The sequence below is a fragment of the Lissotriton vulgaris genome, chromosome 2_1 (assembly GCF_964263255.1).
Source record: "Lissotriton vulgaris chromosome 2_1, aLisVul1.2, whole genome shotgun sequence".
NCBI lineage: Eukaryota > Metazoa > Chordata > Amphibia > Caudata > Salamandridae > Lissotriton > Lissotriton vulgaris.
In genome coordinates this window covers 548,508,987-548,525,883 of record NC_141687.1, presented here as the reverse complement: position 1 = coordinate 548,525,883, position 16,897 = coordinate 548,508,987, and the positions used below count along the sequence as shown (strand labels likewise).

At 43.9% G+C, this 16,897-nt stretch overlaps 1 protein-coding gene across 1 annotated transcript in view; it reads right to left on the bottom strand.

The window, feature by feature from the left end:
• MAP2 (microtubule associated protein 2) overlaps positions 1-12,162 on the bottom strand; it is a 1,129,470-nt gene extending 1,117,308 nt beyond the window's left edge. The window contains exon 1 of the mRNA XM_086955531.1: positions 12,028-12,162. The gene's annotated coding sequence lies outside the window, so the exon portion shown is untranslated. The remainder of the gene's footprint in view (positions 1-12,027) is intronic.
• Positions 12,163-16,897: the final 4,735 nt, after the last annotated feature.

The window sequence follows — 16,897 nt, the reverse complement described above, 5'->3', positions numbered from 1 at the left end:
CTTGCTTTATTAGGTCTGGCGTTATCACTGGTGACCTTCTGGTAAGTTCTATTCTTTTTAGAAATTCTTATTTACATTACATTGTCTCTTGTCTGTTATAATGTCTTTAGAAATTATCACTTATCTTAACTCTTCTTCGCCTTCTTTCACAGGTGCTCTGAACAAGACTACAGTTAACGCCTCTCTCTTCAGCGTCGGCTGAGTCGGAGTGGAGCTCTCACTTTTCTCTTCAGCTGCAAACACTCAAAACGGAACTCACATCTACTGCGGCGAACCGCCTGGATAATATCAAATTGGCAAGGTTTTCCAAAAGTCTTATTTATCTTTCTTCAGGATTCTGCTCACAGGATTTACGCTACCGCTCTGGCCAAATTCCTCGGTGAAGTGCGCAGTTCGTTGACAGAGCAAGCCTCACCTGAGCTGCGGTGGCGAAGAGACGAAACACTAGACTGCTAACACCACGCGACATCAGCGACCATCTTAGAATGCCGAGATCGCATTAATGCGGACCAGGAAGCTCTTTCTAGCTTTCTGCTTCTCTTTCCTGACTTGTAGTGCGTTATTGTGGACAATCGGGGAGTGAGGGTTCTGACAAACGCTTGCTAGCAGTCCCAAGTTCTACATCTAACTGCTTAGTTCATAGAGAACTATCTGTCCCCTACATTAGCGATTTTATAAAAACAGCTGGTTTAACATTATGGCATGGGATTTGAACGAGAGAAGAAGCTAGGTTCACTAAGAGCATAATACTTGATTGCCTGGCTCTAGATAATAGCAGGAAAATATTGTGGCTTGATTATATACACACTTTACTAAAAAGCTGCAAACTTTATTCTTCTATCCAAGAATATAGTAAGAAAGAATTGAAAACAAGGTTTATTACTGCTATGGACTTAGTAAGGGAGAGGGAATCAAGTACAAAACAAAGTATTATTTCTTACTATGAGCACCCATTTTTTATGGGCATATAACCTACCTTATTACAGTAAGAAATGTTCAGTATAGGTTCTTTCTGACTAGATTAAGACTTGGTACCTTACATTATTTAGTTGCGTTCCCTAAGATCAGGAGAAGGTACCATGTCTTACCAAATTGTCCATGTGATGGAAAATCGCCTCAAACCACGCTGCATTTTTTATTATGCTGTGATTTTTATAGGGACATTCGTAAATTTACTTTGAAACCCCGCTTTCCAGTAAATAAATACTATTACTACAAACAAGCTTTTAATTTTATTTGTAGCCTGGAGGATGAAAAAATTATGAATGCTGCCTGCAATTTTATCCAAATGTCTATTAGGAAAAGAAAGACTTATTCTTATTTAGAGGCTCTAACCTATGAAAATTATGAGAACTAAAGATGGAAACATAATGCCCAATATTTTAAACGTGTGATACTTATAACTAAATGTACTTTATGTTCCCCGTTGAGAAGATTTCTTTTAAGGCTAATGAACTTATAAGATTTTAATGAATTTATGTTAAATAGTTTCCTTGAATTTTCATCTAAATATTAAGGGTGGGCGGAAGTCGCGGAAGGGACTTACACGGAGAGGCACAGAGATTGAACCAATCTCTGTGCCTCTCTGCATATTTCCGTTATGCGAGGCCCGCCCGCCTCCCACCTCCCGCCCGCAATATTAAATTACATTGAAAAGCCTAAAATAAGATTTAAATAAAACTTATCTTATCGCGGGCGCATCCTTGTCCATCGCGCCTTCTTCTTGAAACTGCGCATGCGAGGGACCCTGCGCATGCGCAGTTCCAAGAAGAAGGCGCAATGGACAAGGATGCACCCGTGATAAGGTAAGTTTTATTTAAATCTTATTTTAGGCTTTTTAATGTTATTTAATACTGCGGGCGGGAGGCGGGCGGGGGACGGACGGCTAACTTCTGTTACGTCCCTGAGTGTGCGGAGATTTGCCTTGTTTCTCCGCCTTCATTGCGAAAGGCGGAAGGGGCAAATCTCCCCACATTCCGTGGGCGGAACGGAGATGTCCGCCCATCCCTACTAAATATGGACTGTATTTGTGAAATAATAGTGACTGTGTAAATAATTTATTTTTTATTCCTGTTTTAGTATGCTTTTATGGTCATGCAAAATGTACTGAATAAAGCTGTTTGAGTCTGAATCAGACTCTGTATTTAAAAAGTCCATTACCTTGCAGATTTCACAGCTCACTTCCTGCGTCCAGAAGCATGCTTTCAAAACAAGCTCTGAGTATGGTAAATCAGCAGGTATTTCTGGTTATTTTGAGCACGTGTCGCTCTTTTAATTTTGGTTTCTGCATCGCCTTGCCTTAGGGAGGGGATGTGCTCGAGTGGATAAATTGTTAGCCACGAAAGCAGGAAATCAAAGCCCTATTCCAATCATTTGACATTGGACAAACTGTGTGACTCTGGCCAAATTACTTTGGGGGCAGTTCTTAAAGCTTCATGAAAACGAGTTTTTGTGATTTACGCCCATGTATAATTACACCATTATAGAGAATCTTAATGTGTGAGAAAATACAGTCACATTGGTAGGGATTAGGCGTTACGCGGTTGGGTTGCCTTAGAAAGAACGTGAAAAATCCAGACACTTGCAAGTATGTGTGACATCCGGCATAAGATGAAAACTTACTCCCCTCAAAAGAAGAAGTAAAGCCTTATCTTGAGCAGGAATTTGGAAAGAAAGAATGGCAGTGCTGAAAGGGGCGAAGTGAAAGGGATGGAGAACAAAAAAATGTAATTGCAAATTTGTTTTTGTAAAGTATTGATATGTGTACATTTATAATTGCTACGTTTCGGATGTGACATTATTTAATATGTTAGAAACCTGGAATTCGCAACTGAAATTCAGGGGTACACTGATGACACTATGAATGAGGCAGTTTGCCAGAAATATCCGAAGATTCCGTTTGCATTACAACGCCCAGAAGGTACTGCGAGTGCGCGCATCAGCATAGGTGAGTCAAAACATGACTTTTTTGACAATCAAGTAATTTATTTTGAAATGTCTCCATTTTCGTACCTGCCAAAATGGTGGTCCGAAATCCCCCATCCTGTGGCATCTACATAACTGAACATTACTGGCATGGCTACAATTTGTTAAGATTGAATCTCGTCCCAATGTTAGAAGCCTCTCAAGTGGTGGGTTTAATGTTGTGTGTTGGAATTTGCGCTCGAACTTTAGTTTTTAAAACTGAATCCAAATGCGAAGGTTACAAACCAGTCCGATGTATCTCAGGGACTGTTGATAAGCAGGTGTTTGTAAAATTATATTTAATTCCACCTGGGAAGTTTTAGGACAGTAAAAGACTCTGCAAGTGCACAATGGTGCGAAGATTGTCTCCTTAGCAAAGCTTCGCCTACCTTGTATTTTCATACCAAAAACATGCCCAGATACGGCAGAAAATTGTGCCACAAAAGTATATTTTGACAGTTTTGATCCGGCAAAACATCTTTTCCTTAGGACTACTGTCCTGCTGTTTTTTTACAACTTCACCCACTTCATGAAGGTGGCAGATATGACAACGTTAAACAAAACTCCTCAAAGATGGCAAGAACCAGCTTTGCAAATTGCGCACACGTGCTACAGCACTTCAGTATCTCAGCATCCATCACAGACTACCATCTCCTACCGAGAAGTGCCTATTCTCCTCACTGAAGGGACTGCACCTCTGCCGAGAAGTGCTGGTTTCAGTTCAGAGCCCCTGCTGATAAGTGCCACTATAGTATCTCCCCGATACAAGAGCATCTGCGCTTTAAGGTGACCTTGATATCTTCAAGGGTCTCCTGAAATCATACGCCTTGGGGAACATTTACTACATTTTCAAGCAACGCAGGGCAGCAAGCACAGTTGCTGCACAGCGTTGCGTTGTGTGAAAGGGCGAGAGCAGAGATACTCCATATTTACAAAGATATGGATCATTTCTGCTCTCTCCCTGCGCTGGCCCGCTGTGTGCTGCCTAGCGCCGGATTGTTTCTGTGCAGGAAGGGGCACCTTCCTGCACAAAAACAATCCTCACAGGTATTTCCCTCTTTGAAAGTGTAATGCAGAAATATATTTCTCCCCGTTGCGCCTCACTTGGGAAGTTGTAACTTTTTGATGCATTCCCAGGATTACAAGACTTTGTAAATCTGGGAATGTGCCAAAGTCCATTGGTGGATGCGTGGGAACACTGACGCTCCACCCATGGAACGTTGTATAAGTAGAAGTGTACTGTAACTCAGCTCAAGCAGCTCCCTTGTGTTACAGTTCATTACAAACAAAACTGTGGGGAGCGCGTGTGAACGCTCCACTCATAGACGCACAGCGTGAGTGGATTTTGTATCCTACTCATAATTAACCTTTTGAACTTTACTCATACTTAGTCCTATTTAATCCACAATGTTTTCCAAAGCTTACATGTTGTCAATTTTCTCATCCACATGTATAGCATCCTGCATTTTAAATGCTTCCCATATTTAAGTGTGCCCATCCGCACTTCTTCATAAATACGATCAAAATGTAGAGAATCTTTCAAAGCAGCATTTTCTTTACTTAGAACTCAATGCATTTCGGGCTTATTACGAGCCTTTCGTCGGAGGTAACTGACAATTTGAGAAAGTACACATTACTAAATATCATCTGCGTAACATTACCAGCAATCTTCATCACATAATTAATTGTGCAAATATATATCCCCTTATGCTTTTTGCGCAAAATCTATAAACTGATTGACTCTCCTTAAACACCAATCCAGTTTTCGTCTTACCCCAAACATTACTGTGTTAAGCAATACATATCTAATACCACAAACCCCCCTGGTATCAATCCCCTCCCTTTGTACACATCGTCTGACCACCTCTTCCCCCATCTAGCAAATCGCATACTCCCCATGCTCCCTAACGCGCATTCTACTGAGCCACGCCTAAACACCGTAATAACAAAAACACGAGCAACAACCATCCTTAACTCCGATCGATACCAGGGGGGTTTGCGGTATTAGATATGTATTGCTTAACACAGTAATGTTTGGGGTGAGACGAAAATCAGTTTGAATCTTAACATAATAGATTTTGCGCAACGAGCATAAGGGGATATATATTTGCACAATTAATTATGAATTTATGTGATGAAGATTGTTGGTAATGTAACGCAGACGATATTTAGTAATGTGTACTTTCTCAAATTGGCAGTTTACAGTTACCCCTGACGAAGGGCTTGTGATAAGCCCAAAATGTATTGGGTTCTAAATAAAGAAAATGCTGCTTTGAAAGATTCTCTACATTTTGATCGTATTTATGAAGAGGCCTGGATGGGCACACTTAAATATGGGAAGCATTTAAAATGCGGGACGCTATACATGTGGATGAGAAAATTGACAACATGAAAGCTTTGGAAAACATTGTGGATTAAATGGGACTAAGTATGAGTAAAGTTCAAAAGGTTAATTATGAGTAGGATACAAAATCCACTCACGCTGTGCGTCAGGGAGTGGAGCGTTCACACAGTATTGTTCTAACTAAAGTGCATTGGGGCAAGGCACAGTCCAGTTTCGCACGCAACGTTATAAAGTTTGAAGAAATGGCGTAAACGAAGAGAAATAACGGTGTGCATACCACCTCCCACGATGTTACAGTTCATTACAAAGCCACACAAGGTCTGATTTGTGTGGCCTTGAGTGGCTTTGTAATGAAAGGGCGTGCTATACAAATGTTCACAATAATATGCCTTCCCCATTTGCCGATTTTTGAAAACAGTAAAATTACTGAATTAGGAATTTCCATTATGTCTGGAAAAATAATAGCAGCACGTACACTAAATATGTGGGCCCATATTTATGCAGCCTTTGTGCTGTCCTTGCATCGCAGAAGGCAATGCAAGGACAACGCAGAGGCTTCAGTAATATTTATAAATGAATGAAATGAAATGAAAAAGGTATTTGTAGAGCGCCTGGCTACCATAAGGCCTCCCAGCGCTAAGGACCTGTTGAGTGGGTGTCCACTTTAACTGGATGGATCAGGCCATACAAGGCCTGATTTGCATGGCCTTGAATGGCTTTGTAAAGAAATGTAACGCAAGTCAGCTGCTGTGTTTATTTATGGTGCTGTAGGAGTTGTTGCCTTATTTGCATGTCTGGCGGACAGATGTTTAATTACCGCCAGTTTTTGAGAGGAGGAGATGTTCAACTGAAATTTTGCTCATGTTATGGTAGTTTCGGGGACTCCAATGTAAACTCAGGTGGTAAAACTGTATGGTGTAATTTTGCATGTTGGACAATTGCATTCGTGCTGTAGTGCCTTTTGCACTGTTGATGGGTCCTTAGACATTTCCAATAGAGTAGTTCCTTTAGAGCTGTTTTTTTGTTTAACGTCTTCACCTATATAAAGGTTTGAATGTGCTTTCTGGAGATTTAAACATGGCGGTCTGCATTTGTTTATAGACTAGCTACCCGGGCTGTGGGTTGGTGTCGGTGACTCTTGAAATTGACATACAAGTTATCACATTTGCTTGTACGTTCATATTTTCCCGGTCAGCACGAGCAGGAAACCCCTGACAGTTCTAAACTGGAAACAACAGAAATTACCATCAAGTGCAATGAGGGCGCTCCCAGTGTAGGATTGCATGTGGTAGTCTAGTGGTTGGGGTGGAGCTAAGAGAGAGGAGCAGGAACGGGAGGAGCCAGGGACAGGAACCGGGCCAGTTAGAGTAGGGACAGGGTCAGGAGAGGATGTAGAAAATAAAGCTCTCTTAAAACAAAAAGAATTGTCGGTCGTTATTGCCTCTACGACGCGACAGCTGGCGACGAGGGTGGGATCGGGCACATCGCGCAACCAGTGGTGATCCCGTGACACTGTATGACCCTGTCCCCAGTGGCGCAAGTGGGAACTTGACCTCGCGCCCACTGCGACGAAAGGAAGCACCGAGGCGAAGACTGAGCCACCAGGAACACTGCCTGTGTGACCTGAAGCTCCGTGGTTGTGGAGCGTGGCGCGCTGCGAGCGAGTGCAGTGAAGAATGCAGCTAGCGCGATCGCGCGCCAAAAAGAATTCAAATCTCACCCCTGAAGCGTGAGTCCTGGAGAAGACAGAGGACTCGACGTCGGGAGCTCACCCCGGTCGTGCCTGTGCCCTTCGCTGTTGTGGTGGATGCGGCGACAGCCTTTGTGCCCTGGAAGAAGCCCCCGCACCCGGTGAGTGTGGTGAATGGGGCCAAGTGAATGAAGCATTGAAGAGAGAGAGCCAAGTCTCGTGTGAACCGAGACTTCACAGCGGCGGTCATCTTTAAGTCAGGCAGCCCTGAAGACAAACCCTGTGTAAATGTGCGGCGGCCATTTTGGAGTCAGGCAAAGACCAAAAACAAGCATTGGCATTGAAGATAAACAAGCATTGGAAGATTGGATCAAAACAAGCATTGGCGACTGTGGAAAAACAAGCATTGGCAAAAGTGATGAAGTAAACATTGGCAACTGTAAATGAAATAAGCATTGGTGACTGTAACAAAACAAGCATTGACACATGCAAACAAGCATTGGCGAATGCAAGTGAAGAATAAAAAAGCGCTGAAAAGACAACAAACAAGCACATGCAAATGCAAGAAGCAGTCTAAGAAGACAGGCACTGATAAAGACAATGAGAGAAATAGTAAATCAAGCATTGGCAAATGCGAGAGAACAAGCATTGGTATACGTAAAGCAACAAGCATTAGTAAATGTGAAAGACCAAACACTGGTAATTGTAAAGGAGCAAGCATTGGCAAAGGTAAACGAATAAGCACTGGCCAATACAGGGAGTGCAATAGAACAAGCATAAGCTAATGCAAGCAGAGGAGCAAAACAAGCATAAGCAAATGCAAAAGACAAATAAAGACAATGGTGAGCACAAACAAGCACTGTTGTAAGCAACGAAAGTGGAATGAACAAAAGTGACCGTTAGCAACAAGCGCTGGCGAAAGGCAAGATTTACAGCGCAACAAACACAAACAAACATACGCTTCAAGTATACGCAAGTCAGAACGAATGCAAGCCTCAACGTAGACACGCACAGCCCACGCAAATATCGAATGCGACAAACACAAGCAAATGCAAATCCAAAACACCATAAGCACGAACCAAGACAAACCCGAGCATACCAAGCACGGACGAATGCAAGTTCCGAAGTCAACGAGCACAAGCAAGTGCAAATCCTGAATACACCAAGCAAATGCAGATCCCGAACGTAACAAACACAAGCTAAAGGCCAGTACCAAAGTAAACTTTCAGCACCACGCGAAGATAAATGGTCAATAGTAAGAAGAGCTAAGGAGTTAAAATAATCCAGATACATGAGTAAACGAACATCAACAAAGCATTCTCTCATCATTGAAACCACTGGATAACCTGTGCCAGGCCAAAAGAAGCACAAGAACGAGATGTCACTGGTGTCACATATCATCGCGGAAGAGCCCCAAATCACCTGCAGTTAGCAGGCAACTCAAAAGAAAGTGGGGATTCGCTAAGTCACGCATGGTGTAGCTGAGTGGCGAACCTTCCCAGAATCAAAGGAAACGACCAGACACAGGACCTCGGCAGAAGAAGGTCAGCAACTAAGACGGGAGGCAAAGTAAACAATCCTGCGACGGCAGCAGACGGAAACTTTCCCCACCTCATGGCAGTGGTTACAGCAACCCATCGGTCCAATCCCTGCATTGAAGTACCGCCCCCAGTGACCCAGACTGACAGTCAGAGTTTGGGCCCCAAATGGAACCAGTGGCTGGAATCATTGGACGATTTCCTCGACGCAATTGGTGAACGAAGAGATAGAAAATGTCTGACACTACTTCTCCAGCTGATAGGTCATGAGGGCCGACGTTTAGTCAGAACATTCCCTGAAAAGGATACAGAGACCTATGAGAGACTCCAAAAGAAACTACGTACCCATTTCCATGCACCGGTAGACGTGGATCATGCTCGCATTGCCTTCACCACAGCACGGCAGGAACCAGGAGAACCACTGCCAAAATTCATTGCCCTATTACAAAGATTGGTACCCTGCTGCTACTTCAATACATTTACGAATGAGTAAGCAGTTCGGCTCCGAATAATCGAAGGCTGTTCAAGCGCAGACACGAAGCGCAAGATTCTTCAGGAGCAGTGGTCGCTAAAGAGAATCATCAGAGGGGCCGAGGCTGGAGTGCGGGTAAAAGCAAAAGACTTATCGAAAGATGTGCACTCGAATGCAAGACACATGGATGTCTGGAAAGAGGCACCCCTTATGTCTAGGGGCAAGGCCTAGGAAACAAACAAGGCTGAAAAGAGGGAGGGTGAATCAGAGCCAAGACGAAACAAGAGACAGAGCGTCATGGAACACTCCAAGTCACCATCACAAAAGACCTGGATGAATCAGGATTGCAAAAGCGGCACTGATACAACCTCATGGAGTTATTCAACCTCAAGGAGTCAGTCAACAGATGATGATACTGATACAACCTCACGGAGTTACTCAACCTCAAGGAGTCAGTCAACCGATGATGAAAATGATTATGAAGCAGATGAAGTGTCAAGTGGGACAGATCACACCCATGGACAAGATGGCAGATTACTCAACAAGAAGGCAAGAAAGACGAACTACGGAAGACGGGACCTATCCCGTCAACGCCGGAAATCAGCACACAAACAACTTCGGGCATCCTCCCGCTATGCACCAAAGTCTATAGATGAGTCTGAGGAAGCATCAAGCAGTGAGACACATCACCCCAATGGCACAGACGTTAACACAAACAACAAGCGAGAAGAAGAAACCAACCACATGAGAAGTGGCAAGCCACTCAGACACCGAAAAGGGAGGGGCATGTGCACTCCAGACAGTTGTGTCAACGAGAAAACGGAGAAGGGACAATTGATGTCCCGTGAAAAGGGTAAAGACCAAATGCTCCGAGACCAAACTAAAGACGGACAACTGATGTCCCGTGAAAATGGTAAAGAGCAAATGCTCAGAGACCAAACTAAAGAAGTAAACGATCCCTCCACCGCAACAACACAGAAGACACATAAAGAGACATACCCAAGGAAATACTCCGTAGATAGCTCCGACTCCAGGAGCACGTCATCCCAGACTACCAACTCAATAAACTTATCAGTCACGACGCCCTCAAAAGAACGTTCTCAAAGGGAATCGGCAACCGACTCCTCCGAGTCGGAAAACATGTCTGTCCGATCATTCGGGTCAACAAAATCATGGTCCCGACCACGGCCATGGCATCAATCACCCGAACGCACAACAGAACCAAAGGACAACAAGTCACATCAGTCATCGCCACATCAAGACATGAATAATATACCGTCACCCCTGATGGGGTCAGAGAGGCTGACTCAAAGAACTGACGGAAGGAGAACAAAGGACTGGGACAGTATCTACCAAGTGGTAAAGGATTATCCCGTCACCCCGCGGGGAGGACCGAACGTGGTGACAGAGATGAACTGTCACCGAATGAGAGACAAGCAGGCACCTGACCGGGTGGTCAAGGGTTTCGCCAGTCTCAGACACGAGTGGGAAGGGAAGAAACAAACAGAGGCAGCCAACGAGTCCAAGAATCAAGACAGGACACTCATGTCAGATAATACACTAATGTCTGGCATGCCTGACGGTGAACAGAAGAACAGTGCTGTTCCCAACCTGACAGATGGTGAACAGAAGAACAGTGCGGTCCCCAACCTGATGAGACAAAGAGAAACAACCTTACAGGTGGGAGCTCAGAAGAAGACCAGCACACCGTCCGCTCCCGAAGGAGATAAATCAGCAATAGACCAAGAGTCACCAAGGAAGGCAGACTGCCACTGCCGAGCTGAGCCCGTAGCAGTCACCCAACAAGAAAGAACCACGATAACTGCGGAACCGAATAATAAGCAGCCCACATGCAATGGGTTGCAATCTCAAAAATGCATTCCCGCAGTTAAGGATGTCTTGGCTAAGACACCGGAAAGATTGATCAAAGCCAGGATCACCAAGGATTCGACACTACTGATGCTTGAAGAACAAGCTGTCCGTCCACCCGTGTGGTGGATTGAAGAATTGCAAACACTGTGGAAACTAAGTTCATTTTGTTAAGAAGGGGGGAGATGTAGGATTGCATGTGGTAGTCTAGTGGTTGGGGTGGAGCTAAGAGAGAGGAGCAGGAACGGGAGGAGCCAGGGACAGGAACCGGGCCAGTTAGAGTAGGGACAGGGTCAGGAGAGGATGTAGAAAATAAAGCTCTCTTAAAACATAAAGAATTGTCGGTCGTTATTGCCTCTACGACGCGACACCCAGCTCATCTGAGCCATTGATTCTTTGTTTTCCAATAATTAAGTGCCGATTTTGGAATTTGTTTATTGGGGGAAGAAAAACTTTGGCGACCAGACACATAAAACCTGGTGTTCGTGTGGCAAAGGGTCATTGCATTCAACTCTGCTGCATCAGTTGCGGCCCCACTGAAGACCCAGTGATCCTGGCCAGACAGGATTTCAAAAATTTGCAGGTGTTCCTGCGCCAGAAAAGACGTTGAGGACCTGGCAGGATGGGGGACTCGGCAGGATGGGGGACTCGGCAGGCTGGAGAACTCGGCAAGTTGACATGCCACACAGGACCAGACTGGCAACCACAAGCGGCTCTGACAAAAAAATGTTCCAAGCAGTCCGGCTCTGCTCCCTTCCTATCTCTGATTGTCTCCCTTCCGTGCGCTTTTCATACTCGGCCTCGTTCACTTTCTTCCTCATCCCGCACCCGCAGTGCCTGCTTCCATAGAACCTGGGGCGATGGAGGCAGTGACAGCAGATGCAGACCGCAAACCCATCTTCCACTGGCCTCAGCCCCCGGGGCACTGCCCAGCCCTGCCGCCACCTGCCAGGCTGCATATCATCATCTGTGCGCCCCTGCAGAGCACACTTACTAATGCGAGCGCCGTTCATTTCAGAGTCCACCACACATACTGTTCGCAGAGGCACCAAGCAGCACAATTAAGGCCTCAATAAGCGATAAAAACAAGATACAATACGTTACTACCATCCAGACTGCCCCTCGGGACGGGAGCAGTGTGCGCGTTTACCTGGCTGTCAGTTACTGCAGCCTCTCTCTTCCTGCTTTCCCTGGGGCCGACCTGCTTCTTGGCACCCGCGAGCAGCAATTGTGGTTTATCGGGAAACACAATCCGCAGCCCACTCGCAAACACGTGTAAACGCTTCCTCCTGTCAGCCGCGAAATGACAGCACGTTTGATGTGGCGCTGGCACGCAGGGCGCTGCGGCAGGGCGTGTGCGTCTCGGGACCCAGCCCGTGTCATGTTCGTCGGGTTTGGAAAGTTTATGGCGAGCGCCTTTTCAAGCACACCTTTGCCGCGAGGACCTGAGTCACGGGGCTCACTGCCAAGAGGAACCGTTGAGTCACTAGAGCACCCTGCTGGACGCATGCTATCCCCAAAAGCATGCGCCTGTCGATTTTAAACCCCCTCGCCCTGTAAGAAGAATGACTTTGACTTACATTTTTGCCTGTTTCCGTCTCCTTTCTGTCTATTGAAGGACACTGTCCTTACCCTCCATCCTCTGCTTCCTAATTCTCTCTGAGTGTGGCACTTTCTGAGTCTCATGTCTGTCTGTCTGTCTTACTCACTATTGTATTTCTGCTTTTGGCCACACCCCACCTCACGGTTCACAACCTCTCCTTCTCTGACAATATATCTCTGCAGCCTAAACAGTAACTAATCTTTCTATCTTTTCATTGTACCAAATGTTTGCTGGAATTTACTAACAATCACCCCTACTTCCTACTCATTCACCACAAAAAACGGAAGTAAACGCTAGAATTGTTTCCTCCAAAGCACTTGAATAATCCCTACCAAAAAAAACTAATAACAACCAACAAAACAACTGATTAATCCACTAACCTTAGCTAATCTTCAGAGATAGTAAATCGTATAAAAATGCGATCGCAATTGGAACAGCGTAATGAAGTGCCCCAACCCTTTATATGCAATTTATATACTCGAAGTGTGTTTAGCCATATTAACCTGTATGCATTTTATTAATCAATTGCAGTTAGTGGATATGTATTTATCTAGATGAGAGCCTGTATGTTTAGCTGAATTACAATCAATGTATATGCTATAAAAGGGAAATATATAACTTTTTAAAAAATTTACTTGATATATTTACTTCTGCTAACTGTACTCGTTTAGTATCTATTTTGAATCTTATGCTGGCCTAGCCTGTAACCAGACCCGAGTTTCACATCATACAATGTTTTGCAAGTGTCTTGTTGTTTATCCTCTGCAGGTGTCTTATAACCTGTCTTGCTAAATTAGGATAGGCTTATTGTTTATTGTATTAGACTCGTAGACCACTGAACTTTCAATTGGAAGTTGCTTCGATATGTAGAGTGAGATGGTGGTAGACACCGTCCTGTACCAGGCAGACCGGACTGATGTTACATCCACAGTCACCCGACAGTTACTCCTTTGGTTTAGAGCTGGGAAACTAGGGAGTCTACTTGCTCCCAGAGAACACTGTCTTCGGATAGATTCATTTAAAGGAAACTGATATGAAGAAGCTCTCATGTTTTAATCGTGTGATCTTTAGATCAGTAGTGCAGACCCTGTCTTGACTTCGCTGAGAGAAGACTTCTCAACTCTGCTGATTTCCCCTACCCAGAGTGTTGAGCTTCATGTTGAGCTCTCATACTTTAAACATGGTTCAGATGATGCTGTTACCTTCCTCTCAGAATTTCCCCTTGCCACTTTCAGTACTTTATTTAGAATAGGGAAGTTCCTTCGTGAAAGGTATTTGGCTGATTTTTTGTTTGTTTACTATATGGGATTCAGTTTCAGTTTCAAGTACTTTATCCGGTTTTTCATATTAAAAACCATAAAAGCAATATTACAATATCCACATAAAATTTGAGAAAATAAATACATGTGTAAATTCCCAAAAGGTATTATATAATTCATTTCAAATTCATAAAAATACAATATTAAAAAACAGCTTAAAGAGGATCATCACTCTTCCTGACTATTTCTAATTTTCAGAGCTGATTTAAGGAACCCTACCATATATAAAGTACTTTCAGGTTTTACCATTTGTAAGTGATATAAAGCCGGACGGACCTGTTTAAAGTTTAGACTCTTTAATATAGGCTTTAGGTAGAACGTCATAAAATGGGCAAATAAATAAAAAGTGTACCACATCCTGCTGAGACAAATTGTCGCAGCCACAGGAGGGTAACACTTGACCTCTATGTGACCCCCTGGGAACGGCTAGTAATAGATGGTAGTAATCCAGCCGGAACCTTGTTAATAGGAACCGCTCATGGCTTGGTGTGGGCCTTAATAAGTAAGGCTCCATTAGGAGGGTAATTTTAAGTTTAACAAATGATCGTATACTTGGTTTTCTCAATTCCATTTCTTCACGTTCCAAACTTTTCATTGTGGAGAAACTTCTTTTGACAAGTTCTACATCAGCCTTCACAATTGTACTTGGTTTAGAAAACAGGTCTGGGCGCCCCAATTCGGTGAAACATCTCTTTAAATATTTAAGCCAGGGGACATTAAGCGTGTGATCTTGTGAAAGCACCTCGCTTAGCAACTGGTGGTTAAGGGTCAGATCTTTGTTCAGCCAAAATTTTAGCCAAAACAATAGAGGCAGTTATGATAAAGTATCACCAATGAAAGGTGTTCCAGTTTCTTTGTGGACTATTAAAGTTAGCTGTACCCTTCGGGACACCCAGTAGTTGTTTCAAAAAGTTGTTCTCGGCCACCCATTGCCTGGGACAACCAGAAGCTGCCGCTGCATTCAACACTGCTGTGAGAACCGGTGCCCATAATGCCACATTTGATTTAAATAGGTCTGGGGGTATAGCGTCAAGGCCTGGAGCTTTCTTGCTTGTTAGACCAGCTATTCCTCTCTGGATTTCTCCTAAAGTGAAATGTGGTGATAGTTCATCCTGCCCATCCTTGTACAGGTCTTTCTGTGGTGTGTTGGCCCTTAACATTAGGCTGAAATGCTGTACCCACTCATCATCTGTGGTGTTAGCTCCTGTGTCAGGATCCCTCCCTGTATCAAACAATGGTCTGTTAATAATACCCCGGAATTTCTCGCTATCCGATAGGGTACTGGGGTCAAAGAGATCCTTCCAGATTTTCTCTTTCAATTCGGCCGTACGCTTTGCTAGGGTTTTCTTATATGATAACCGTAATGAGCGTATCAAAGGTCGATCTATTGGTATGCTCTTCAGGGTTTCCTTCAATTTCCTGGCTGCAAGAGAGCATGAGTGGTGAAACTATCTTGGGTCCCTGGGCTTCGCAACTGATGACGGGAAAGACAGCAATGCCCCCACTTTTCTTATAATCATTTCAAATGATCCCAGGATATCTGAGGGGTCAGAGTCGGGACAAATACATGATTCTATTTCTGGGGTGCATTTTTTATGTATGCTTCTATATAGAGAGTCCGCATTCACTTTTGACCACTTTAGGCGACACCTGCCGTCCGTAGCTTTCAGCGCCCCATTTATAGGAGGCCTACCCCGCTCTATCAGTAAATTCCCTGACAACTGTATACAGACAGGGTTGTGGTCACTTTATAAACTCTCTAAGATTTCAAAGCCCAGTAAACAAGACCGTATGGCCTCTGTAATTAAAATATGATCAATAAATGTCCCCCCATTGTGTCCCTTAAATGTTGGCACAACCATCTTACTGCCAACATCCACCACAGACATGGAGCTAACCAGGTCATATTTATTTAGTAGTTGATGGAGGGCCTCACCACGTGGAGAGTGTTCAAAATGTAGCCCACCCATTCTATCACAGCCCAGGTCTCCCAAGGCAGTTGTTATTGGGTTGCCACATGGGTGAGTGTTGAAATCCCCTAAGAGCAACATACAATGTGAAACGTCGTTACAGCATTTGTTAACAAAGTTGCTCAATTGAGTAATCTGGCAAGGGCCAGAGGTGTTTACTGCATTATAGAAATTAATTAAGAGCAGCTTTACATTCCCATATATCAAGGTGATTGCCTGAAAATTACAATTTGTGCTGGGTATTAGCGTTATTGTACATTTTAGGACTAAAGAAATGTATGTTAACAGGCCTCCCTTGGCTCTGCCACTAGATGATTGTTTGGCCGGGACAAAAAAGGTCTTGTAGCCCTCTCGAAAAAAAGAAGCGCAGAACAACAGCCAAGTCTCTTGTAAACAAATAACGGGAAAAAGCCTGATAAACTCCAGCCACTTAGGATTTTGAAAGTTCCCTGCCAGTCCAGCAACATTCAAGGAAATTATTTTGTATTCAACATGTTTACCGGGAGCTATAATTTGGCTGCATATTGAGCCATTGGTCTGAGAGACAAATGGATCTCCTCCCTGTAGAGCCCTTAAACAGGCCTTGTTTGGATACAGGAATGCTGGGACGATATGGGATTCTATTTTGTATCTTTTTCCTTATCATACACACATTTATATTGTATGATCATTTAAATATGTATGCTCTTACAATATATTTTCTTAAATTTTGCTGATTGATTTAATTTGTAATGTGGTTTAAATTGTTAGTAAAACCCTTAAGGTTTGGACACCATCCTCTCTGTCATTCTTGTGGAGCCACAGTGATTTTACTGTACTTGAAATGAATTTTTGATTTTTGCTCCTGTTTCACACTTCAAGTTGACAATCAAAGGTCCACACAACCAGTGGGGGATTCTTTTTGCTGAATTTACCAATAGATTGAGATTTAAGAAACCTTGCTCTATCACAATATAATAAAATACGTAACACAGAAGGCTGCACCAGTGGCATCCGGTAATATGCCTGAGGAGGGCCGCACTTACACTCACACGTCCACATGCATATTCACTAACACCCGTCCTTGTGCAAGCTCTCACAAACACCCATCATAACAAGCAAATACACACACCCATTCACAGCATGCAC